At 37.9% G+C, this 27,576-nt stretch overlaps 1 protein-coding gene across 7 annotated transcripts in view; it reads right to left on the bottom strand.

Moving 5' to 3' along the window:
• LOC119653704 (GRAM domain-containing protein 2B-like) overlaps window positions 1-27,576 on the bottom strand; it is a 249,100-nt gene that overhangs the window by 7,735 nt on the left and 213,789 nt on the right. The window lies entirely within an intron of this gene.

Here is a 27,576-nt window from a genome sequence, read left to right as displayed (position 1 = left end):
GTATCATGCCTCAGGCTAACTACGATGGTAATTAGCAAGAAGTATGATAGTATAATACAATAACGTGCAAAAGTGAAAATCGTTTCTGTTATTCATGAGGACCAACTTTACGATTAGGGACACACCAACATGGCGATTGCATTATTTTCGCAAAGATAATGCATTATAAACTATCCTTAAGACCCTTGATTGGGCCTTTGAACGACAGAGTTGGATCCCAGTGCTTATGAAGGGCGTTTGTATTGAGGTCCTAGTTTTGAATTTTTGTTCGAAAGCCAGTATATGTTTGTCACTTTCAACTTGTTTTAATTCGTCTCTTCGTGCTTCGTTCAGGTTCGTCGTCTGTATAGAGGCATGTCAAGATATTTTACTTTATTCTGTTGAGGAATGATTCTTCTATTCAATGAGATCTTGGCAGGGTTTTGTGGGTTGACACGAATCCTCAAATTTTAATTTCTCCTAGATGGTTCTGGAGATTTTTTAATGTAACATCGATCCTATTAGTACTTCATCTGCAAAAGTTGAAGTTGCTAAGATTAGGCCAGTTGGTCGATCTGAAGTATAGGTAAGGTGAATTGGCGGTACTGAGACGCTTGTGAAGTTTCTTCCTGCATGTAGGAGTTACGTGATGTAAAGCACACCCTAATTTTGCACTTCAAGAGACATGGTTCCAACAGACAATTTCCTTATTTTGAAAATCTCAAGGAATTTTGGGGTGCCTTATCGAAGGCTTGTGTTTCATCTAAATAGACCGCCCGCCCTTCAAATCCAAACGGATGCTCTGGGATTACTTTACTTTCCACTAAAAAGGTTTGACTAACGGCACCAGTTGTTATCTAAAAACGTTCGACAGAATAAGAAATAGACGTATGGGCCTGAAGATCTGATCCTTTCTGCTTTGAAGACCTGAACACATGCATGGCGTGAACAACGAAAATCTCTGGAAGTTACGTGAGCATTTTACCAAAACCGGAAAGCAGACTGAGATATTGAAGCCGGTGTGACAGTTTTGACTGAATTTGTCAGAGGGAAAACGAACGCAATTTCCTTCGCTAATAAAACTTTGGTTGGTAGTTGGTCCAGCCATTTCTAGTCATTTCTTCAGTCCATTTTTGATGGATTGACTTATGGTATGATGATGAAATACTGATCGTGTTTTATGTCAATAGATTTAGCCGTTTCGAAGTTAATTTGGTGTGACATACAGATACAAAACCTTAAAAAGGAGGATTATATGTACATTTTGCAATTCATCCATATTGAGAAGAATAGGAGGGCAGCGAAGGTATGGAAAATCCAGAATAGTATTTATTTTTGAATACTATCCTTTTTATTCATGGATGAGTGTGGGATTCTCAGCCACTAAAACCACCACTACTTCTCTGCCCCCACGGGATCGCTGTTAAGTATTATTCTGCGGGGAAGGCTCTGGTTTACACCAGCACGATCAAACTATGCGCCGGCTCCGACTTCTAGGCCCGATCCAGTTATTTGAGATTGTTTTGTACCGCGTCTGTTGTTGCGTTGTGTGTGCATTTTGAACAGTTCGGAGACTTGTCCAATCAGAAGCAATGCAAATATTTCCTATAATAACCATGTCGCACAAGAACCTGTGTCAGGTCAACCCAATTCTTCGTGTCTTCGCGCTACCAACCTCTCAATACTTGGTTAGTGTATGGATCCATGGACTGTTTTCGAAATTATCTCACCGTTGCTGCCATCTACCTCCTAGTGGCTTTTCAAAAGGTTGCAGTCAGTTCGGATGAATTTGCACACCTTTCAGCTCATTCGTTGGAAGATCTAAGGGGATCATTCCCGCAATGATACAAAGTGTCCATTACTTCTGCCTCGACAGGAGTTGCATATAGTAGGATAGGTTTCATCACTTCTGCGACAAGCAGCCTACGACTGAATTTTGGCTCCAATCTTAGGATTTGCCTTTGCGAGAGATAACCAAGCTTTTGTTGCCTTCTCCCACCCTACGGGGTGGGGTGGGGAATTTAAAGTAAAGGTTGGCTCAAATTGGCGTAAAGCCAAGAAGGTGGATGATCTGTAATAACAGTCGTCTAGTTCACAGCTTTACAGAATAGCCGTGTCAAAATTTAACCAGCTCTACAAAATTCTGATTTTAGAAAAATAAATTTTTGAACGATGTCACAAATAACAGGAGGTCATTGTTTGATTTACCAATAATTCGGCTCAGGAAGCTTGTATAATATATATCAGACCTTTTATCTGAATTACCTATAATACAATCTGCAGGTAGCAATATTCTGTTTAGATTTGTTCAATCAATCTCTTTTATAACTCCATCAATTCTTGTTAAACGCATTACAATTTATTTATTAATGGCAGATTGTGTCGATTATTTGATTAATTGAATATCCGGGGCATTACATCAATACTCAAATGGCGCGCTTAGAGAAGAAAGAGTTGCGATTTCTTCGAAAAAAGAAAACGAAAATCGAAGGAAGTACTCGCAGATAGCAGAGATCAGAGGAAATGGTGTTAATAAAAGTAATATATGATCTTTACTGGGTATTAAATTAGCGATGCTGATCACGTACGAGTAAGCGTGGGAAAACTTTATTATGGAAGTCTAGAGTTAGATTAGATTATGCGACCAAGAGAGAGAACAACCACATACAAATTACTATAGTTCCCAAGTGAGATGCTTCCTCATCCTAAAAAAAAAGAAGAGATTTAAGATTGCGGCACTAGCAAACTTAGCTTAATTCTCTACATTTAAAAGTAGTTTTATGATTTTTACCAACCTCAAAAAATATGTAGCATGTGCATGAAAACTATATATGTTACAGTTATGAATATTTATTGATTATGATTGTTGCCAAATTATAATAATTTCAGATCGAGATAAGAATTAAACTAGATCAAAGAACGGATAAAGTTTTTGATAAATTCCCGTCTGTGTTAAAACTCTTGCTCTTCTTTAGAATAGGTAGTATCTTACTTGATGCCAGGAAAGCTACGGGGATTTGTATGTTGGTTTTACTCTATTGGTCTCATAATCTGCGAATTTTAGATTTGTACGATAGAAATTTTCTGCGCTCAACCATACGTAATCAACAGGCCTTTAGATAAATCTGATACTCAGTAAAGATCATATATTATTTTTATTATCGCCATTTCCTTTGATCTCTGTTATCTCCTTCCTCTGATTTTAGTTTTTCCGAAGAAACTGCACCTCTTTGTTCTTTAAATAAATACGCCATTTATCGATGTAGTGCTCCGGATATTCAATTAATCAATTAATGATCGATACAATCTGCTATTTATACAATTTTAAAGCGTTTAACTAGAACTGATCGAGTTATAAAAGAGTTTGAGCTTGAGTGAATAAATGCAATGATCTAAATAAAATTCTGTCGGATGCGGGTTTCAGTAAAGATAACAGGTTAAGATATAACATATACGTTCCTTAGGTGATATCTTCAACCGTTGGTTTTTAACAAAGATTATCTACGCTTTACAACTGCTAGTCATTTTGATAATTTGATTTCCTATTTCGAATTTTGTGAAATATGTTATCAAGTGCTAATTTGGCCAATTATATGTATATATATATATATATATTTTCTGGAGTTTGTAATATCAGAAACGAATATAGAATAAAATATAGTCACTATAGAAATAAGTAGCGAAAATAAAATAATGTCTTACATCCTACGCTGAATGTGAAAAAAAATATTTGTGAACAAAAATTTCAAATTGTATTATCAACATTGTGCTGTATCGGATTTCATATTGAATCTCAAAGGCCAATTTTCCATTTTTCTTGTTAAAAAATACCGTCTTTATCTCGAGCATATATCAATCATGGATAATAATGCATTCAGCAGTGTCATTAAATTGCAAAGTAAGCGTTGGAAGCTTCCAATGGGCGACTGCTCATCGATAAGTTAAATATTTAAGATATTCCCTTAGTATATCTAGTTATCAGGGATCTTTAGTTAAATTTTTTTTTCTGTAAAAAATGATCTACGTTTTTGCAGGAATATTAGAATAAATTCATATAACCTCCATCAATGCAACCAGTGTGTTTACTTTCTTAATCTCTTACCCAATTTTGTGACATTCATAGTACTTTAGCTGGAATTTGACTTTTATGTCACACTTTGATATTGTGGTATTTTCTCCAATTAAACTATCTTATTTTACTAATTTAATGGGTCACTACTGAATAATTAGTTAAAATTTCCCTGGAATCATTAATTACATTGACAGCCTGGCTAGTTAATTACTCACTAGCAGAAGTTGCAGATTTAGGAAGAAACTTACTACTCACTAATAAAAACTACATGACTGTGTCGCTACTGAAAATTGTGGTGGCTAATAAGCAATGACAAATCTTCCCACAGAAAATAGTCCAAAGTTGAATTGAAGTGAAATTGGTTTCGCATGTTTGCGGTAGTTTAGAGAGTGGCCATTGTTTTTCGCAATTTTGACTAGAAGAGGATTGATATAATATAGGCTTTAGAGATCAGAATTCAAAGTTATATACAAAGTCTCTGGCCGAGGATGGTTTTCTGGATGTACACCACTGTAATGCGTCCGATCCTAATGTACGGCTCTATTGTATGGTGGCAGGCTTTGAAGAAAAAATACAATAGGATGAAGCTTAATAGAATTCAAAGAACCGCGTGTGCAGGTGCTACTGGGGCTTTGCAGTCCTGCCCGGCAGATGCTCTCAATGCACTCCTGCATCTGCCCCTAGACCTCCACATTAAATATGTTGCAGCGTGCAGTGCCGTCAGACTACGTAAGTCCGGATGCTGGGCAGCAAAGTCCTACGGCCACAGCAACATCCTAGATGAAATACCTCGGGAAATCTGGGCATTCCCCACAGACTATGCCACACGCAAGCGGAACTTCACGAGAAACTTTGCTGTGGAACTTTCAACCAGAGAAAAATGAAAGACCGGCGCTGTGTTGCAAGACTATGACACAGTATTCTTTACGGACGGATCAAAGATGGCCTGTGAAGTCCGCGCGGGGGTTTTCTCGAATACACACAGTATATCCAAGTCGTATGGTTTTCCAGGTTTCCCCAGTGTATCCCAGGCGGAAGTACTGTCGATATTGGAAGGCTGTCGATGGTTGGAGCGAGACTCGAGCCCCGAGCATAACATAGCCATTCTTACCGACAGCCAAGTGACCATCAATGCCTTGCACTCAGCGACGACATCTTCCAGGCTGGTGGGGCAGTGCAGAGACGGCATGCTCAAGATCATTCTCCTCTGGGTTCCCGGGCATAGGAGTCTAGAGGGGAATGAGCGGGCTGACAAATTGGCCAGGTAAGGCTCCGCTTTTGGTAATCCTTCGGCGAATACGGTCGGTGTTCCGCTGGCGGCTGTCGTGGGCCGAGTCTACTCGCACTACCTAGCAGCCGCATACCCTACAATTCGCATTACCGAAGCTGCGGAGAAGGAAGGGAAACCCTCATGTACTTTCTCTGCGATTGCCCAGCTTTGGCTAGAGTCAGGCTGCGAACACTGGGTAAACCATTCTTTGGGGACCTCAAAGAGATTTTTAGTTGCAGGGTGGGAGAGCTGCTTTCTTTTGGGAATGCTACGGGCGGGCTCTGAAGATCCGAGCCAGCTGGACTCTGCCTTCCTGCTGTCGAAACAACAGTCACGGTCTTAGGAGTTTGTGGCATCAAAACGGCGCACCAAAGCGCTAATTGGGCTCCACGGAGCGGCCACTGATACCTACCTACCTACCCTATGTTCGGTATGCTAGTAATGCAATATATCTATGAATGCAATCGATAAGATGACAGACTTAAATGTGGAAAGAGAAAAGTTCTCCAAATACAAATCAGATATATGAAGTTTTAATAGTCTCCAAATGACTACTAGGTTTTGCATCAATGTTAGGCAATGGACACTATCCAAGGGAAGAAGTCAGGGTTCTAGCTTCACCTCTCAGCCTGGTGATATCTTATCTAAGTTTCTTTGTTCATAGGCCATTTCGGCTAGATGCTCATTTGGGTAAATACCTTTGTAGAATCATCTAATATCGAATGCGACTTTAGCATCAGCTCTCTTTTATTCATTGAGTATCAAGCCCGCTTCCCATAATGACTACATCCGTAGAAAAAATCATTTTTCAAATTGCTAAATAAGCTCAGTTTTGAATTCAGAAGAAGTCTCGGGCTAAAAGGCGGGAAAGTGACAATGGCAACGAAAGCTTGAATAGTTTTTTGGAATGTCTGCGGTCTGCAAAGAATGAGAGCATTGTGATAGATTTTTGAGGAAGTTTCAAAATGCAATATGAATATTTTGGCGATTCAAAAAGCTAAGTAAGTGACTGATTATCGTAAACAATTCTCACTACTGAAAACAGATGGGAAACAAATAATTTGGTGTTCCCTTTTTAGTAAGGGATGCGTATAACCATTTTATCACTAGCTTTAAATCAGTTATTAACAGGATTGGGAAGAAGGATACTCAGAGCAATGACTAGAGTCTCCAAAACACCACTAACAACAACGGTCAGTTGTGGGTTGACTTTGCATCAAAGAACCTGACTGTTAGTTCTACATGCTTATCACATCGTAACATTCATAGACGTCCCAAGAAAGACGGTATTGAATTTAAAAACAACGCAAAATAATATGGCTAATTTTCTGCTCTATTACTGCAGAGCTGGGGCCTCAAGAAATAAAGGTAAGCGCAGCAACAAATAAAGATCATCAAGGAGCCGCAAAGGAAGCCAGTGTTTTATATAAAATGGACAAATGGAATGTAGTATTGCTAGTGGGAATAGCAGATTACGACGCGGCAAAGAAAAGCTTCGGATGGGAGAAAAATTTGCATTGGGAAAACATCCATTGCCAGCTGAATTCAAGGGTGGAATAAGCATTGAGGGAATTCCGCTACATTATCGAGAACCCAGCCAAACTAAGGATGTCCAACTCAGTACTGCCAAGAATAAAGAACCTGGTAGTGAATTTCGGGAGAATTATACCACTTAATAATTCGCCCATGTAAAATATCGCCAAATAGTTGCTGGGTAGTTTCAACGACTAACTGAAGTAGACTCTAGAACATCCATTGGAAATAACTAACTAAAGGATGTGGAGCTTACGTTACTGCATGAACGATGAGTGTCATTCGACGTTGAAGCGTTAGTTTTAAGCATCATTTTCCTGGGATGTCGGGGTTTGCATGACAGAGAGTCTAATCTTCAGGGGAAAGTTTTATAGAGGAACCAGGAGTGTGGCAATGGGGAATCCTATTTTATGTTGCCCTTCTTTATCTATGTATTTATAAATAGGATTTACCGTATAAAGATCTACTTCCTAAAATCTGATCAAAATATGTAGAAAGTTCTGAAAAAGATGCCTGAAAATTCAAGATTTACGATGAAAATTGAAAATCGAAGACGAGAAAGAGACATCTATAGAGAATCCAAAAATATCACTCACAAAAAATGACATCCTCTATGCAATGATTAACGGATTTTTCTTAGTGCATCGACACCGGGGTGAAGAACCATTAGTCATTGGAAGCCTAATAAGAAAGAAATCCCAATTAAGTGCGGGCGCTGAGAGAAGAATGGGGGTCACGCATTTCGCATCTTCATAAAAACTAAAAAAAAAAAATTAATGGAAGGGTAGGACACACTAGATCAACACCCAGATTGGGAACCTCCGAAAATTAAAAAAACTGAAACATAACTCCAGCGGCATATATATATATTAAGCAACGTATTTGATTGCAAGAAGATTTACGTAGGACAAACTAAAAGACTGGTTTCGGTACGCTGGGAAGAGCACTCGAAGGATGCGGAAAGGAAATAAAATAAAAGAAGCAGCAAATCCTTGAAATACTTGAAGCAGCAAATCCTTGAAGAGGAGCATCATCGATATCCGTAAGCGTATTTGGGCAAATTCTAACGATCTCATCATTTTTGAGAACGCTACGGGGCGCAAACTCCAATTCAGGCTACCACGGTAATAAATCGCAGGTCATGTAAATAGAACTGCTATTTCAAGTACCCTGTAAATCATTTGTAAAATGAACCAGTGGCAGTAGCGTGCCAATTGTACTGGCAGAGCACTTCTGAAGCAGATTTCAGAAGGTTTCCAAATTAACATTGGAGCAAATATGGTTGGAGCTCATTAAACGAAGAGTGGGGAATGATGGAGTTAGCGGTAGAGAGCGGTAAGATGTCAAATAGAACAAAAAAGAAATGGCTGGTATGATTACGAATGTAACGATGAAGTAAGGCGATTGAATAGAACTAACGTGAGCGTAGAATACTATGTATATATTCTTATCAAATTAATAAAAAAATGCATGAACCATTGAAGAAAAATGTTGCAAGCGACGAGAGCGCAGCGATCAAACGGTTTACTATGCGTAAAACTAGGATATAAGAACGAGGAAGGGGAAATTATCAACGACAGAGAGGACATCAAATTTAAGGAGACTGAACCAAGCAACAGTATCCTAAATATCGATAACGAACAGGAACAAATTAAAAGCCTACTCTCCCAATGGTGCCCACTTTCAAAGAGGTAGAAGTACTTCTACATCAAAACAAACTCAAAGGGATGGAAATTCAACATCAATGTGCACTCGGTCTGTGTAACAAGTGCCAACAAATATCCTAGCCCTGGGGTAAGCCAATGGGAAGACACAAAAAAATACATGACTCTAACGAGAAAGAAGGCATGAAGCAGATAAAATATGGAAATGGGGAACCATAATTTCGAGAATGCAGTTCCCAGTTACCTGGGTAAACAGCTCAGCAAAGATGCTTAGTGAATTGGTCCTCCTGATGAAAAAATCGAATAAAGTGCACATGAAAAATAAGCTCAATCTGTGTTCATGTACAGATGCGAGACATTCAGTCTGACGTGAACTTCTGAGCGAGCGGTCTGCATGGCTTAGTGTTATACACTATAGAATACAAATACTTGGCCAATAAAGGAAGGTACAGACCAGAGAATTAGGTCCAATCATTGGTTATACAAAACATCTGACGAACCAGCTATATTGATCCTCTTTAAGCTATGAAAACTTCAATGGGTTGACCACGTTGATCAGTTGCGCATTATAAAAAAAATCATACTGAAGGTCGAGGTTTAATATTTACTAGTGTCCTGATGGCTCAAGTGGTTAGAGCGCTGGGCTATCGTAGCGGCAGTTCGCGGTTCGAATCTTACTGGTGGCAGAGGGGTTTGTTATCGTGATTGGATGTCGGATAGCAGTTGACTCAGCTGTAAATGAGTACCTGAGCCAAATCAGGGTAATAATCTCGGGCAAGCGCAAAGCTGACCACATTGCCTCTTACAGTGTACTGTAGTATACCGTTACAGTCTTAAGTGTAGTGCTTTAACACACTTCAAAACCCTGATCCAATATGGATTGTTGCACCAACGATTATTATTAATATGGGCTGCCGCGATAATGATGATGAGACTAAGACTCTATAAAAACGACTTAGAACGATATTAGACTTGGTTTGCATATTTTTTCTACTTATGAACACTAAATCTATTGGTCTCGTTTTTTACCTTATTATGCATTGCTTTGAGAATTTGAGGTTGTATGGGAATGAATTTTCGGACCTAGAAATAAGTGCTCTATGCCATAGTTAGCTGACCGGCTGTGGATAGCACTGCTGCTTTCTAATCAAAAGCTACCTCTAATATCCCGCTAATAGTAGCAAAAGTTACTTAGAATGACACGAACCTCGTCCTTCCTGAAAAAAGGCCTCTGATTTGATATATCCTTTTAGTATTAATTTTTTTAAAATGTTAATACTAATAATTATATGACATTACACATTCTTTGATATTCTTAAAATGAATGGAGTCGTATTTTATTTTTGGAAAAGAGTTTTCGAGTTTTCGTATTATTTCTTCTTTGTAATTTTGTTGTTTCTTCAAACGAAGAATATTTGAGGGCATAGATATTTGCTAAAAATTCTACAGTCCTAAACTGCATGGGTTCCTTGTACTGAACAATAATAAACTTGCTCTCGGTAGAACGGTCTGAGCTGTCCTCATAGCTGTCTATATTATCGCTACTTGGTTTTGAGGACACTTTGTTGCATAGATACCAGCACTAGTTTGTTCATTTGTCTATCTCAATATTTCTTCTATTGTTAACTTTGGATCTTTGACTTCCATGTTATAGGATGGACAATTTTTTTTAATTGGCGATGAATACCGCTCAAGATATAGCTTCAATTCAGCTTGGATCTTGCATCGAAAAGAAAGGATAGATTTAGATTCTTTTATGTTTTGGAACAATTAGCGGGATTTATTCTTTCTCTTACCACGATCCGAAAGATCTAAACGCGGAAATATTTGGTTATAATTATATAGCGACTTTAGCAGAAGAAAGAGAACCACTTCAATTTACAGGAAGTCCTGATGCTTTGCTTTGGAAAATTACAACTGATAAAGCTAAACTACAGATTGTTAACAATTGCCGCATGATCAACAGTGTTCTAGTTTCAAGCTTTGCTTTTGTCGGCACTTATCGCTATTTCTAAAAATAATGAAATTAAAGCATAGTTCATCAATAATGGACCAAAACAAAATCTGTTTATTTTCTTTACTCCATGGAGAATGTGCAAAGTGTGTGTGTCTGTTCAACTTTCCCCCGATGGTAATTCTGTTCATTTTCAAAGCAGTCCCTAAGCAGCAAGTGGGGAAGGATTTGGAAAACATCACGATAAAAGAGCTCTTGGTCGTCAGTGGATTGAAATCTGCCCTAATTTACTTTCTATAAATAATTTATCTGTTTTATTTTTCTATTTTTCCTGGAAGTGCTCTATGTGCGAATATGCTAACTTTGTAATTTTGAGTGTGGAATAACTAACCTCTGAATGGACACCACACTGAACTACTGCGATAGAAATGAGGAGAGCTTCAGCAACTGCTATTATATGTACGCTGGTTTTATTTTCGTTATTTTCGTACTGCTGTTCATCTTGAACGCAATTACAGTGAATCATGCGTGATTTAAAAAGTATAGTGGCAAAGTACGCTCAATAGTTTATTAAATTCTTAAGCAACTCAATGATACAGAGGAAGAGCTCCTACAAGAAGAGTCCTGCAAAACTTTTAGTAAGGAATGTTTAAAACTTATTCCAAAAATTCCATAAATCGATCTAAAAAGAATCGCAATTAGATTAGATCGCATTAGAAAAAAAATCGACGCCGTTACAATTACCGCGCGTTTCTTTTTGCTACAATAATTGTCTATTTTCTAGTTAGAATGCTTTTACATATTCAATTGTATTCTGAATTCCGGTGGAGAAACGTTCCGGCAAATGAAACGATTTTTTAATTGGCATTAATTAACATTTTTCTTGCAATTTAATCCACTGTTTTCATTAGTTACGGTATTTACAAGGCAATGAACTTGCCAGTTTTCACGTGTTAAAATTCAGAGCTCTTAACCGCGTTCGAGGTTGGATGACTCCTTAGCTTAAATAGTGAAGAAATGTACAGCGACATCGCGATCTTTTGTTTATGAATGAAATTCTGCTCAATAGACTGCGGTAGGCGGATCATCTAATCCGAATAGGTGAAATATGATCTAGCTTGGGAAATTTGTAGGGAAAATATCTAGAGTAAAAAAGAAGCAGTCCTGGTAGGCTCTGTTTTAAATGAAGCAACGGAGTAGGCTTGGATATCAGGCAGCTCCAAGGAATATAGAATTAATATTGTCACCCTATGATGTTTTATGGAGCAGGGAATTTACGAATATAAATTACAGATAACTTTGATATGCTATAATTTTTCTAATATTGTAATAGTGGAATTTCCACCAAACTTCTCAATATCGTACTTTATATTATGGCCTATGTTACTAAAAGATTGCTTTTTTCTAAGGTGAATTAGAAGGAGTTTCCCGTAAATATAGAAAGTAGAGTATTGTCCATTATATTTGATAATATACTATTATTCATTTTATTTTAACCTTCATTGGTACCTTACTCCCACAAACGAATGTGTGTAACATTTACACACGGTATTCTAAGAATCATCATTTTAAAAGATACAAAAAATTAAAGGCCTTCTATTCATTGAAAATAGTTTTATAGAAACTTGTTAGCATTGATGAAGGGAACAAGTGGTTCCCGAAATATCGGTATTTGCAAGAAATTTATTCTGGATATTTAATCCACACCAACGAAAAAGAAACAAGTTTTTTATTAATAGTTTAATAGTGGGATTTTGTGTGAAACAGAACCTTATTAGAATCGATTCGATGTCTGTTTGTCACAACCGATTTACTCGAAAACGGATGAACCTATTGTCATGAAATTCGGTGAGAACCGGTGGTTTGTGAGTTCTTTTTCATTCAACGAGTGAGCTTTTTTCAAAACTGATTTCTGATAATGGGTGGAACATAGTGACAATAATTGTAACTGTACGCTATGGAAAAGTTCGACTTTAATAACAATAGCAATAATAATAATCACTAAAGGTTTACCTTGTCTGCTCGCGAATGATATAGATTAACTTCTACTAGCCTAATGAAATGGCAATAGTTCTTTTGAATACTGAATTTGTTTGTCTTTCGACAGTATCAAGACATTCGAATCAACAATAACTGATTCGTTTGCTTCTTCATCGACAAAGTTGATGCTAGAACCATCACTGTCGTTTTCATCCTTGCTATTTAGTGCATTTTCTTCTGGTACAAAGTCATCATTACTGTCTGCATCATAATCACAACTCAAATCGCTAATATACTCATAAAAATCAGACAAATCTATAGTTTTTATTTATTTTTATTTCCTCGCAAAATAAAAGTAAAGTTGACAAACCGAAACCAATTCGTGTGCAGCCACATGCCAATTTGTAATTCAGGTTTACGTAAACAGTTTTTATACGTCAAGTATGCCTCCTTTCGATATAAACATAACTCTCAGCCTCATCTCTGCCCTGGGAGCAGCGTGACCGCAGCCTCTGCCCTGGACGAAACCGTTAGTCCCTATTTTTAAATGCTTGGGTGTCATGCCCCAAGCGATGGATCCGTGGACCAAAAAACGTGAGAGGAAGTTGCTCTCCATTTGGTCCGGTCCAACATCAAGTGGACACTATCCTAACCAATAATTTAGCTTTAGCCTAGGCTTAGGCTAAAATTATTGCCGGTTTCACTTGGATATAATTCGCATCCTTGACGTGTTGTTGCGAATATATAAAGTAGCGTTTTCCATCTGTTGCCACTTGGTCCCAGGGCAGGGGTGAGGCAGCGTCTGATGAGTTGCTTCTGCTCTGGACGAAACCGCTAGTCCCTATTCTTGTGTAAATATTACATAAGGAATTTATTAAGGAATTTCTTTGTATAGCCTGCCAGTGATATCTCCCGTGGAAAAGGACACCGAAAGCATAAATTTTGTATACGACTTTTACAATGGGCCAAAACTTCAGCACTATTTAACGAAGATAAATATAACTTAAAACCAACTGGTCCGGTCCGCCATTAAGTGGATGACGGACTTAGGAATCCCTCGATTCTTAAACAAAATTTTATCACTTTAAAATTCAAAAGTGTCTAAAATTTTCACAAAGAACCGATGAAGGTTAACAGATATCAAGAAAAGTGGAGGTTGACGGCTAGATGCCATATACTGGCACCATCATGGTTTTTTTTTAAAGAAATTTTCGATTAGTTAGAGGGAATGAGCCCTTGATTTAAGTGTGCACTTCTTAATTTTCCCAATAACCCTCTCTTACAACCTATGTAAGAACATTTGTTTGGTTTCCACAAAGGCTTGAAAATAGGCCTACGTAGATTTTTTGGGAGATTTTTAATTTGGTTTTTAAATAAGGAGAATTGGAGGCGTTACTTAGTCAAAAATCATTTGTAAATACTCCAAGGACATGGAAATGGTTCAGAAACGAGGAAATTTGATGTTGTGTGTTGAACTTTAGACTTCATTGAATATTGAATACTGAATGGCGTTCATTTGCTGGAAAATAGCTGATTGAGAGGAAAAGATGGAAGGGGTTTCTATATCGAATTGTATCTGAAGAGAGAAAGTCATGGGAACTCCTCGTTGACCTTATACATTTGGTTCGGAGGCCATGCTTGTTCATTTAGTGTGGCCATCTCGATGTAATGTACCGTGGCCTGGTAAACTCAAATGGAGCAATCACCGGCGGTCATACTTGGATTTTTAGAAGTTGCTTCATTTGACTATCACTTATTTTGATCAATGTGAGATGGCCTAACAAATTAGCACTTCCATTCTTTTGAAGAAATAAAAAATTGCATCCATTCGTTGATCATTTCAAAAGATGACCAGTTTCTTCGTCGCGAGATTTATACACTGTACGAAGGATGCGAAAAGGCCAGCGATGGGGAATACTTTGAGTTATAAATATGGTTTTTTGCCTTAAAGCCTCGACCTTTTTTTAAAAGGTAAAAAATGTGCCACTGATTGAGTCTTCTTTTTTGGGGAGCTTAGAGAGTTTAGTTTCAACATTTGTTACTTAAATTGTAGTTAATGTTCCATGTAATTGACGACATGAGCAACAATAAAATACTGAATAAATTCCAAGCATTAAAAACATTCAAATGCCTCTAAGGGATTAAAAATCAGTGGATTTAGAAATACACAGACGCGTATGATGTTGTAGTCAAATGAGAATGGTTTCATTCAGTAGAGTACCCAGCAGACTGAAAATTTGTTTGAACCCATAAAAAGGTTAAATGCCGCAATTGGATTATTCATCTCTTTTATTAGCAACAAAGTGGCGCTTACAGTTCCTAATTTACGCTGTTTGAGTCAGATAATCAGAAATTGAATCAAAAAAGTTGGTCAGTTCCAAAAATATTATAAATGCATTTCAATTAGGATGCCAAGTTTGGCGCAACTTGAAATTTTTTCGCCTTAGCATGGTCGAATTTGAAATTTTAGCTGCATCTTGTTGATGATCTTTTTGATTAATCAGGTTGATTAACTTTTACGAGGTTGTACGGTTCGAGTTCTCAAACGAGTTTCATTCTATTTCTATTCAGTTTTTGAACTAAAATATGTAAGCACTTATTTATAGTAGTAGATCTGTCGAATTAAACCATTTACTTTGATTATTTGTTCGGTGTAAGAGACTTCCTGAAAGTAGGGGTCTTTTAGACTGTGTGCTCATAATAACTTGTTGGAAGTGAAGCGTTCTTGAGCAGTCTAATATACAACAATTTGTTGATGGTATCGTTCGTCAGGGCAGAGCAAACCTATCAGACCCAGCTCATCTCTGCCCTACGGAGTAGCGTGCCTGAAAGAGGTTATAGATGTTTGCGACCCTCGACATTGGGTTTTAAACCCGCGCTGCAAACCATGGTTGATCTGAATCTAGACGTCAAGTCTCAATTCGTTTTCGGTCACGCTATTCCGCAGGGCAGGCCTCTCCCCTGACGAACGAAACCGTTAAATATTCGCCCTAGAAAAGAGTGGTCCGTGCGCTAGGCGGAAGGAATAAGTTCCTCCTTAAAATTCTGCGATCCGTGGAGTCACGACCACTCTATCCTCAGTCTAATATAATTGTGTATTGGATCTTGCGACTAATTCTAAGGATGGATTCCTACATCGACACAAGCCGAACTTTGGGTTATTATATTCGCTATTTCTAAGATAATTTCTGTGGATGGCATTTTTAGACGCATGTTAAATAATTTATGTGAATTTTCCAAAATAAAGAAGACATAACACTTCCTTTGGCTTTATTCGAGAATCAGTTGAGTACATATGTGTATCATGACCATAGAGCAGTCAAAGCTCCGTCTGCTGATTCTTAGACGATAGATAACATGGAAGAGGTCCAGGAACTATGGAAACAATAGAAAATTGAGGAAATTGAGATAGGAAACAACAAACTATAGTAGAATGCAGCGAAATTTCGCCTTCAGTGCTGACAACCAGCTATATAAATTTCAGATTCCTTTCTGAACAATACGAAAATGTTGAGTCCAGTCTACACAAAGGCGTAATAGTGCAAAAGTTATGAACTCTATCAATAAATGCTCATTTTTAGTTTTATTGTATCTTTTATATCATTCTTTTTTTATAAAAAACAATGATATCATTTTCTCAGAAAATTTCATTTATTTATATTATACAAGAATTTATTTAAGTTCTAGGCCTCAACCAGTTTTGATAAATTTCTAGAGCAGAAAGGTACCTTTCATGAGAAAAAAAGCTGATAACATTACATTTCGATTGAGATAAGACTAGAATGTGTGCTCAATGAATCTGAGCATATGAAAAAGTATTGCTGTCTATGTTTATGTTGGTATAAAGTGTGAACACGGACGAAAGGTAGGGAATGAAAGGCTAATTTTCCAAAACAACTTACTCGTCAGAACTATTTTCACTAACATTACTTCCACTGGTTGAATCCTTCTCCCGTTTTTCACCACTATCCCCAGCGGAAGGATTTTCCTGATCTACCGCTTTTTGGTAGATTTGACGAACACTGGTCACTATAACACTCATTATTCTAGAGAAAGTGAATCTTTTCCTCAAAGACCTCCACTACTGATTTCATTATATATTTCTCCGTCTATTATTGATGTAAGTTACATCGCAACATAGCGTCTCATTGACCTTTCTTCTGATAAAGTGATAGCCCGCTAGCACAGCACACACTAATGATGATTATATTAAAATGTAATTAGAACAGATTCCGCTCTTTCCTATTTAAATATTTTATTTACGTTATTTTTTCACATTCCCGCTCTACTAAGCGCCAACACGTTATTCCATTTAGCGTTATTTATTCGTTCAAGCCACTCCGCTATTGTGTGCTTAGTCTTAGTACGCGTAGTAATTAAAGTAACAATGCAGAAATGAATAACTTTTCGCTAAGTTTCGGATAATGTTTTTCGCTTGGGGTTGTTTATGAGGTACCACCGGCTTCCATACCGAACGCAATCTCATCGAAAACTGAGTTTAATTATTGCTTCGGAAGACTGTATAAGGTTTGTTGATAATGGTGGCGGTTGGCGGTGGAGTATGTTCAATTGGTTTTTTACTGTAGTTATGGTATACTTTATTCAGAGATACAAGAGACGTGGGTGATTCATTCATCTATCTGGGGATGGAAAATTGCTGCATGCTAGCTATTGGAATAATGGGCTGAATAATGATGCTGTCTCGATTGTTTATGACATTATTTAAATTTTATTGTGAGCAAGTAGAATTAGCGAAGATTATTTATTTATTATTTATAATCGAGGATCGAGGAAACAAAATAAGATGCATATATCGGCGGATGATCATAAGGGAAGGAATATCACTGCACAAGCTAAGCTCCAAGTATGTTTATGAGTTATTGAGTACCAACATCTTTATATCTTAGTAGGAAAAACCATCTTAGCTGAGTCGACAATTTCTCTCAGTGGATTTTACCAGATATATGCCCATATAACTTGTTAGAACTCGTAGTCACCCGGTGCTGCTCTACATCTTTTTTTCTGTTTCCTTGATAAAGTTAAGATCACCAGTTAAGTGATAGTGATAATGTGAAGAAGTGAAGTGTATTCTGTTGTAGAATCTCTTCTTCCAAGTTCTTTTACTTTTATCTTATATCTCATATTTCTATGTGAAGTTTTTCAATGCAGAGCAAAATATGAGACAAAATGGTAAAAAAGCGAAAACAATTTCATAAAATACTAACAAATGCTGCTCTGAAACTGCACACCTAACCGGGCAGCATGAAAATGAAAATAGATTAAGAAAAAGTGATAAGAACCCAGCACATATGCATGTTAAGCCCTTGAGAACATCAAGATACCGGTAGTTAGATGTGATACTTATTTTAGACAAGGTGCCGACCAAACTTGTGATTTTGCGTAGAATTGTTATCAGCACAATTTAGTTTCAGTAAAATTATGATTTGAGACGGTATTATCTCAATGGTATGGCTTGGATCAAATCAAAATTTGAACACCTGTTCAATGCTTGGTAGGAAATTACAAGGTGTGGCTTAAGTCGGGCTGACTTCTAGCAAGCTTCAGATTATCAGACTTAGGTATATTTTTATCGCTTCGTTGATAATTTGCAACTGAGATCAATTCTGGTGGTAAGGTGGAGCTATTTTTGACCGAGAATGTACCATAAATTACACGCTCTAAAGTAGAGAAATAATAAAAGTCTGTAGTATTTTTTATGGAAGTATTTTTACCTCTTCTTTGAAACGGAATGTATCTATGCACGGCAATATTAATTTTAACTTGAAACATCCTTCTCACATCTAACGTCACAGTTCCATATTTCGACGTGGTAAGTATTTAAGAAGTGATGGGGACTTAAAGGGAAATTTCGGTCCCGAAAATCCTTAGCAACAAATTCCAGTAGTCAAAAAACTTCGTGGACAACGCAGCTATGAAGATTTCTCAATTCTGGCATGCTAATGTGGAAATGTTGCGAAGGCTAGAGGTATATGTGTGGATAATATAGATTTTTGTAATAAATAGATTGAATGAGATAGATATTCTGGTTCATTCTTGAGAGTTCAGCCGAACGCAGCAGACGTCCTTGGACAGCAGCAGAGGTAAAAGTTTTTTGAGAATTTATAAATTACAAGATTTTTTCTTTTTTCAGGAGTGGTTATCTTTTAGGTACCCTTTAGTGATAAGCGTGGATAGTGTTAAGTTTTTGTGGGTAGAAAATAGTTTTTGTTTTTTGAAAAATTTTCAGCAGAAATCGCTATGGAGACGAGGGCCCAGAAAGCCCCAGAGGTTCGATTAATATCGGACCAATCCCAAGAGAAACTAATCGCCAGTCTGCAACGCAGTCTGGATGAAATTAATAAACAGCTAGCCGCAGCGAAAATTGAGATAGAGGAGCAGCGGAAGCAGAACGAGGGTCTGACAGCCCTCATTAAAAGCTTGCAGGAGTCAATAGACCTGCAAAACAGGGAGAAAAAAGAAAACGGCAAGCGTTTGCGCATCGAGAGTCCACAAGTGTCGGACTCGGAAAGCAACTCGTCATCGGAAGAGGAAATGTCCACCGACAACACGGACAACACCGCCACCGAGGAGGAGGAAGATGTAGACTTTCCACCTCTGCCGCCACCGAAACCAGTGCCAACTCTTCCGCCCACCTTTTTTAAAAAAACCGTAGTGAAGTCGCCGGAAAAGCCAAAGCCTTCAGGACAAGAAAGTCCTAAGGCTAAAGAAGCCGAAAAGGGCACGGTACCCGTGATCTTAAGGCAGCCATCAAAATGGCCAGCCATTGAGAAAGAATTGCGGAAAAGGAAAATTAATATCCTTCACGCGAGGAGGATTCACCTGGGAGTGAGAATAACTCCAGAGCAGCCGAGCGACCATCGGAAGATTACTAAATTCTTTAGAGAAAGTGGAATTCAATTCCACACATATCTTCTCCCAGAAGAGAAGAACATAAATATTATAATCCGGGGGCTCGAGGGAATAGCGCCCGAAGATGTAAAGGAAGACCTTGAGGATCAGGGCTTCCATCCTATAGAGTGCTTCTTCATAAAAATGAAGAACGGGCCCTCCAGACTACTGAAGGTGTTAATGCCGAAAAACGAAACCGGCATATACAATGTAAAATCGATCTGCCACCTGATCGTGAAAATCGAGTCCCAAAAACCGAGGACTTCCCAATCGCAGTGCCATAACTGTCAGCAGTTTGGACACTCTGCGAATAACTGTTTCGCTGACGCACGTTGCGTTAAATGCGAGGGATCGCACCACTTTTCCAAATGCGAGAGGAAGCAGGAGCAGAAGGCAACCTGCACCAACTGCAAAGGAGATCATCCAGCCAGCTACGGCGGATGTCCCAAAAACCCTAAAAACATTAAAAAAACCTTCGCCCAGATGGCGAAATCGAATTCTTCTCCACAGGTATCACAACCAATCAATAAACCGACAGGAAAAACTCCAACAGCACCGATAACTCCCTCTTCCTCAGCGAACCCGAAGCCTGTGCAAATGGATCAAGTGCTGAGCAGCATGCAAGCACAGATACAAAACATGATGGAGTCAATGATGACTAAAATGATCCAAAACCTGTTTAGCTCTCAGATCCCTCTAGGCAACCCAACTAAGATCCACCATGGTAAGCATTAAGCTTAACATTATCACATGGAACGCAAATTCCGTAAAAGGAAAAATGGGAGAATTGAAAGAATTCCTTTATGAGGCAGAAGTAGATATACTACTCATCCAGGAAACGTTCCTCAAACCAACAGACCCACTTAAAGTACCCAACTACGACATATATAGAAACGACCGACTTACTGGCCGTGGAGGAGGAACCGCAATCCTCATTAAGAGAAGCATCCAGCATCACCGCCTGGAAACACCACTCATCACTGGAATGGAAGCTACAGTCATCGAGGCAAGGACAGGACCAGCTGATATAAAAATCATATCAGCCTACCGTCCTCCATCAGCAGATAATTTTTCAGAGGACCTTCAACTGCTATTCAACGGGGACAGACCGACTTTTCTCACCGGGGATCTGAATGCGCGTCATCGAGACTGGGGAGCAACCCGAAACACCAAAGCGGGGAGAGAACTGCTCACTTTCCTAAACGGAAACGAAGCAACTATTCACGCACCAGAGGAACCAACACATTATGGACGCAGCACAACCGGCACCATAATCGATGTGGCTATTACAAAGAATTACAGCAACCACATCACAATCAACGTGTTGGACGACCTCTCGTCGGACCACAAACCGGTGTCATTTTCAATATACAACATATATATTGAAAATCCGCGGAAAATGATAAAAACCACCAACTGGGACACCTATCGCCATATTCTAAGACAATACACCACAACCTCAAAATTAGAAACTTCGGAGCAGGTAGAGATAGAGATTCAAAACCTAACCGCCCAACTAACTTCAGCCAAGCAGGAGAGCTCAACGGAGACAGAAGTAAACGACCAACAATATTTCCGGCTCCCAAGAAATATTAAAGAAAGAATAAGGGAGAGAAATCGCATCAGAAAAAGAGGAAGAATGACAGGAGATCCCAATCTGAAAAGGGAAGCGAATCGGCTCACTAACGTTATCAGAGATGACATTGACCGATTCAGAAACGAACAGTGGGAATACTTTCTCCAAAATCTAGAGCCGGGAAGCAACAACTTCTGGCGGCTCAGCAAATATTTTAAAAGAGGGTCGAGAAGGCAAATACCTACAATTCATGGTCCCAATGGCCTTGAATTTTATAAAGAGGGAAAGGCCGAAGCGTTCGCGGACTCACTCGAACTCCAGTTCAGGGAGAACACCGCATCGGACGACGAATCTGAAGAAGAGTACGAGTCAGAAACAGAGACAGAAAATGAGTCAACACAAAGAGAAGACTGGGAACTGCAAACAGATCAGACGGAAGTCCAAACCATCATCCATGGACTAAGCAGCAAAAAAGCCCCAGGATGGGATATGCTTACAAACGAATGCATCAAGAATGCACCGAATAACATCGCCGAATCAATCACAGCAGTAATAAACGCAGTACTCCGTCTCAGAACATATCCAAAAGCATGGAAAAAATCCATCATCATCCTTCTGCCGAAGCCGGGAAAGAACCCAACCTTCCCACAGAACTGGAGACCCATCAGCCTACTTCCAACAATTGGAAAAATTGCTGAAAGGGTAATACGGAGCAGACTGCAGGATCAACTCAACGAGCTCAACATCATCCCAGAGGAACAATACGGATTCCAACGAGATCATTCATGCGAGCTTCAACTGGCCAGAGTAGTCCAGCACATTCGCAGTGGTTTGAACAAGCGGAAATCGACCGGACTAATAATGTTCGATATATCGAAAGCTTTCGATAAAGTCTGGCACGCAGGGCTCGTAGCCAAACTAAAGAAATTTAAAATATCTGATTCTATGATAAGACTGATCCAATCCTTTATTGCAGATCGAAGTTTTAGGGTGGCACTGGAGGGGCACCAATCAACGGAAAAAAGAATAGAGGCAGGAGTACCCCAAGGATCGCCGCTTTCCCCGCTGTTATACACAGTATTCACGGCGGACATTCCAAGAAAATTTAACCGCTTCACAGGGATCTCCTTATTCGCGGACGACACATGCCTCTTCCACACATCGAAACAGGCACGCCTCATCACAAGTAATCTTCAGAAGGCAACCAACACAATGTTGGAATACTTCAAAAAGTGGAAGATAAAAATAAACCCGGAGAAGACCCAGGCAATCTTCATCACAAGAAAGAGAGAACAGAAACCGGGGAAAATCCAAATCGAAAATCAGCCCATCGATTGGAAACCAACCGCGAAATATTTAGGACTGACTTTCGACATCAGACTAAATTGGAGAAAACACATAAAGCTGAAAAGAGATGCATGCACAGGTACGCTGAAATCCCTTTACCCTTTAATTAGATCTAAGAAACTAAACATTAAGAATCGTCTTTTAATTTACAAACAATTAATTCGCCCATCTCTGCTATACGGGAGCAGCATTTTTTACCAAACATGTAAGACATATAAAAAACAACTGCAAATATGTCAGAATATAGCTGTAAGAAAAATTTTCAATGTCCCGCATTATATAAGAAACCTAGATATACATAGCGATCTAAGATTAGAAACCATAGATAAGTATATTAAAGATAAAGCCCTGAAATTATTCCAAAAAATTGATTCCCACAAGAATAAAACTCTAAAAATTTTAAAATCAGAAAAACATAAAAAAGAAACTTATCCTAGCTTAAGAGCACTAGTAATGTAAGAATGTATAGTATTTTAAGGTAATTAGTATTATAAAGTAATATTGTTAATATTGTTAGTTAAGATAAAATTAGTTAAGTTAAAGTTAGTTAAGATAAAATTATTATTATTGTAAGTAATTTATAACTAGTATAAGATATAAGTTATAATGTTGAAAAAAAAAAAAAAAAAAAAAAAAAAAAGAGGAACGATAACCAACCAGAGTAAAGATGGACAACAATGTCCACAGCGAAAAGGGGAGCAAAGGTGTCGAACACCAGCTCCAGACTCATCACAGTTCCAAGATATTCTGGTAATATATCCGAGCATACCAACCAAAGAAGCCATTTGGAAACTTGAGAATTGACTAACGGAACAATGCGTGGAAAGGTGAGGAAAAAGGCGAAATTCTACGCAAAATTAGCAGCTCTCTGCATGAATGAGGACTATTTCATCTGCAGAGAGCAATTTTACAAAACCACTTCAGGAACTGCAATGGGGAACCCGTTATCCCCTTTGATAAGCGAAATCTTCATGAAATTGAAAACGGGGCATCATGCCAAAATTTTGGGCACGTCACGTAGATGACATATTGGTTATAATCCCAAACGAAGGCATCGACACAACACTGGAAGTAATAAACAACATACACCGCAACATAACTTTCACAATGGAAAAGGAAAATGACCACCGAATAGCGTTTCAGGACCAATAACAACAACAATAAACTAAGTTCGACATATTCAGAAAGAAAACTCACATACAGTGTACCATACCGAGGACATCGAAACATACATATGGGCAGAAAATGGCGGTGTGAATGTGAAAAAGTATATATTGGTCAGACTAAAAGGCTAGTGACAACGAGATTCGAGGAAGACATAAGAGAGTACACCAAACGAAAAAGTGACGACCCTCGAAACGTCAACTCAATGGTGGAAGAGGGACATACCGTAACGATGGACAATGTGGACGTTATAAAACAGTTGCGGAAAACCCACCTTTAAGATGCAGCGGAAAGGATATGTATCATTAAAGAAGGGAGGCAGGTAACCTTAAATCACGATGAAGGAAATTGCGCAACGACCCTGGTAAAAAAAGGTATGCAGCAGGTAATAAACAAAAAAATAGGGGGAAAAATGGGAAGGATCAGAAAATTAATTATAGAGTAATTAGTAGAGCTAAAAAGTTACGATATAAATAGGGGTAGTTTAAGACAGGTTAACTAATTAGGTACTATCACTGAGGAAGGAGGGACGTGGTCCCGAAGCAGTTATATGCGGGAGGAAAATAAAAAAACTTATAGATATTCTGATAATATAAATCCAGGGGCCTGATTTTATCTTTATGAAAAAAAGAAAAGAAAGGTTTACATAATTGCTGGTAGCGCCCAAAAGATAGGTTTTAACCGAAATGGAAAAATGAATTTAATCCGACGTCAACCTTTGAGAATCGTTCAGGAATTGCATTCCCAGCTTACCTGTGAAGTGATAGTATGAGGCAGTTTTGGAAGTGATGGTAGCTGGCGTGTGCGTATGTATAGCTGCTTCTCCAAGTCTTATGTTGCAAAAATATTAGGACACGCTTTCATAGTCTGCTCTCAGACGCCCGTGATTGTTGACAGGGCAACGAGATAGAGAGGCCAGCACTCTAATCCCCCAACTATCACGCCATCATCTCAGCTTAGGAAGGCAGTAATCACAAGAATGACACCCATCTACCTACTGTGGTACACAGATGAATCTTAGATAGAAGACGAGACGTGGTTGTTGATGACTAGCAGAAACCCAAGGGAATACAGTTCACTGTTGAAAGGCGGACAATTGTCAAATATTCATTAGTGCTACCCTAGTGCATGACATATCCTAGCATTTTAATGAGGATTATCACCATATGATTAGGCAATTTACTTCCAGTTAGGGAGAAACCTGTGATAAACCTCCTAGACCCAAAATAAGGAGATCGTCTAGCTATTCAAAACGTCTGTTGAAACCTAAACGTCAAGAAGATATTATATCTTGGTGATACCAAACATTTTCACCATCTGTCGCTCCGCATATCCCTACTACATTCTACTTCCTTGAAGATAAATGATTTATCTTTCGATGTTCAAATTGTTCTGCGTCTTCTTAACGGAGTTTCAACCTAAATTACATATCACTACGCTTAAAAACAGAAAGTTGACAAACTGAATAATCGACGAAAGAATCATTGCTATTCAGAATGAAAGTACAAGTTCCGCATAAATTGTTTAATTTACGCGAATGATGCCATATGTAAATCGTGGCCATAAAATCGAATTGGTTCCAGAAATATTAATTTGCGTAATTCCTATTTTCCCCATTAATTCTACTCGGCCAAAGAAACAAATTTTCTGGATTTTCCCTGGACCTACTTCAATATTAATGTCAAAAGATGAACAAAAATAATATAACTAAAATAAGATAATACATGATTATATGAAATTATTGTATAATAATAAATGGTTATATGAAATCATAAAGGTTAAAGTAATATCAGAAGAAATAATAAATAATAAAAGGAAAGTATAATGAAAATAAAAAAAGAAATCAAAATGAAACTTAACAAAATAATCTGACCTTCAGCAATCTTTCCCCAGAGCTCTGTCAGATCAGTTTTCCAAATTTCAATTTTACGCACTTGTCCCTTTATTCTATATGCTTCTTCTTTTTGTTGGGAATTTCAAATAACAATTAAAAACAAGTCGGGAAACCGGAAGCTGGGCGCTTCAGGTATGAAAGGTTTTGTTTGCTTCTTCTGTGAGTACTTTTGAGTGTCGAACTATTCCATTTGTACGTATGGTAGCCCGTTATGTATATGCATTTAGCATGTCAGATTTAGTACTTCAGGTTGTACATTTACACGGTAAAGACAACTTTGAGCTCTTTAACTTCGTTACTAATAGTATGATTTTGATCAAACTTGGGGATAATAAGCTTCATATTATATTTTATACTACTACCAACTTTTATAACTCTGGGATAAACTTAAGGGGGGTTTTACTCGATTTTCCCAAAAATATGGTAATGTACTATTATTAACTTAATTTGAACAGATATCAATATGGAGAGTATTTTGAGGCCTGGGCACCATATAGAGACATCTTCATGATTTTTTTCAATTTTTTCGGTTGGATAGTTTCTGAGAATAGTCGGTTAAAGTAATTATCACTGTCCACTCCTCCCACCAAATTTCGTATTAATCGGTATAGCGGTTTCTGAGAAAAGTGCGTGTGACAGACAGAGAGACAGACAGACATTGAATCGATTTTAATAAGGTTTTGTTTTGCAAACAAAACATTAAAAATGTGCTACATACTGTAAATTTATTTCGTCGGTCTGAAGGGAGGGGACATGACCATCCATCACATATCCACATAGTATATGATTAATATGCTACACTATTTTCTTTAATATGATACTGGCATTTTATGATATTTTAGGATACAGTAAATTCACACGAAATAGGTTTAACCCACTGTATCTTCGTTAATATATTATTAGTAGTATGATTTCCTTGAAATTTTTCACTATATTGTGTATTTATAAAAGAAACAAACAATTAACGCTGATGAAGGGAACCACTGATTCTGGATAAAGGGTGTTTCCAAATTGGAGCCAAAAAAGTAGGAGACGTCTTTTTTCTTTTCATGTAGAATCGAATTTAAGATCCTGGTTGACTTACCACTGTTGAAAAAGTGGGAATAAAACAGAAGACAGTATGTTCAGGTTCAAAATGAGATAAGTCTTCAATCCATTTTCAAGCAAGTCAAGTTAGAAAAATATGCTATAATCCAAAAGAAAGGTTTAACTACCTCAGTTTTGAATGCTATGGAGGATATAATCTAGCTAAACCTAATTGTCGTATACCGTGTCCTGCCAAGTATAATAAGAATGGTAGAATCAATAGGGTTGCACTTTTGTACTCCATTATTTTAATCTTATTTTATTTCCCTAAAACTCGATATCATTAAGGCGTTGCTATTATCACTATGCGAAGAATATACTGAATTTCAGATATTTTGCTGGTGCGCACAACATGACTTCACTCGCAATGCTTCCTATTTCCGTTCTGATACTTTTTTGAAACTGTTTGCGTATAAACCGTACCTATTACCCCCTATTTACGTATGCTAAATTGATATTATTGCCTAGATTATTAGGCATAATTAACACCAAACTATCTGATCTTCGTTTCAGTCAATTTACTGATAAAACGGCTTAATGTCAAGCATCCGTTTTGCAACAGATGTATCAATGTATCAAATGTGCAAATTAAGCTAGAAAATTTTTATTGACGTAAAATGCTAATATCAGTTGAAACGTTTACGCGTTTTTTCCCCATTTACTTTGGAATCAACTTTCGCGATTAGGTATTCACTCGATGTTAACTGTTTACTGAATTTAACATTGTCATTAGGAGGTGATAATATTTAGAGTATACGTGGTTTTTATTGATTTCTTTGAATAAAAATATCAATATTTTGGTTTACATTATAGCATATGATTGGTTTGTGTTATTATTTTTTATTTAATCTCAGTAAAGATGGTTTTCTACTATCAATATTGGAAACATTGCGACATATGTTATCAGTTTATGTTTTGAATACTTATGGGGAGGTTTTAATTAGGAACGGTGTATCACCATGGCAAGAAAAGCAATTTTTGTCTCCTAATTATTAGTGGAATTCTGTGGGGAAGGGAGTTTGCACAAACATACAATGTGGGCTTGCAAGTGGACATGAAGTCAATTAAATGACTAGAATAGTTGTTAACGAAAAGTTCAGGAAGGGATAGATCAATTTAAAAACATACAGAAAGGAAAAAAGATGTGG

Source organism: Hermetia illucens, chromosome 4 (genome assembly GCF_905115235.1).
Source record: "Hermetia illucens chromosome 4, iHerIll2.2.curated.20191125, whole genome shotgun sequence".
Classification (NCBI taxonomy): Eukaryota; Metazoa; Arthropoda; class Insecta; order Diptera; family Stratiomyidae; genus Hermetia; species Hermetia illucens.
This window is presented reverse-complemented; position numbering and strand designations above follow the sequence as displayed.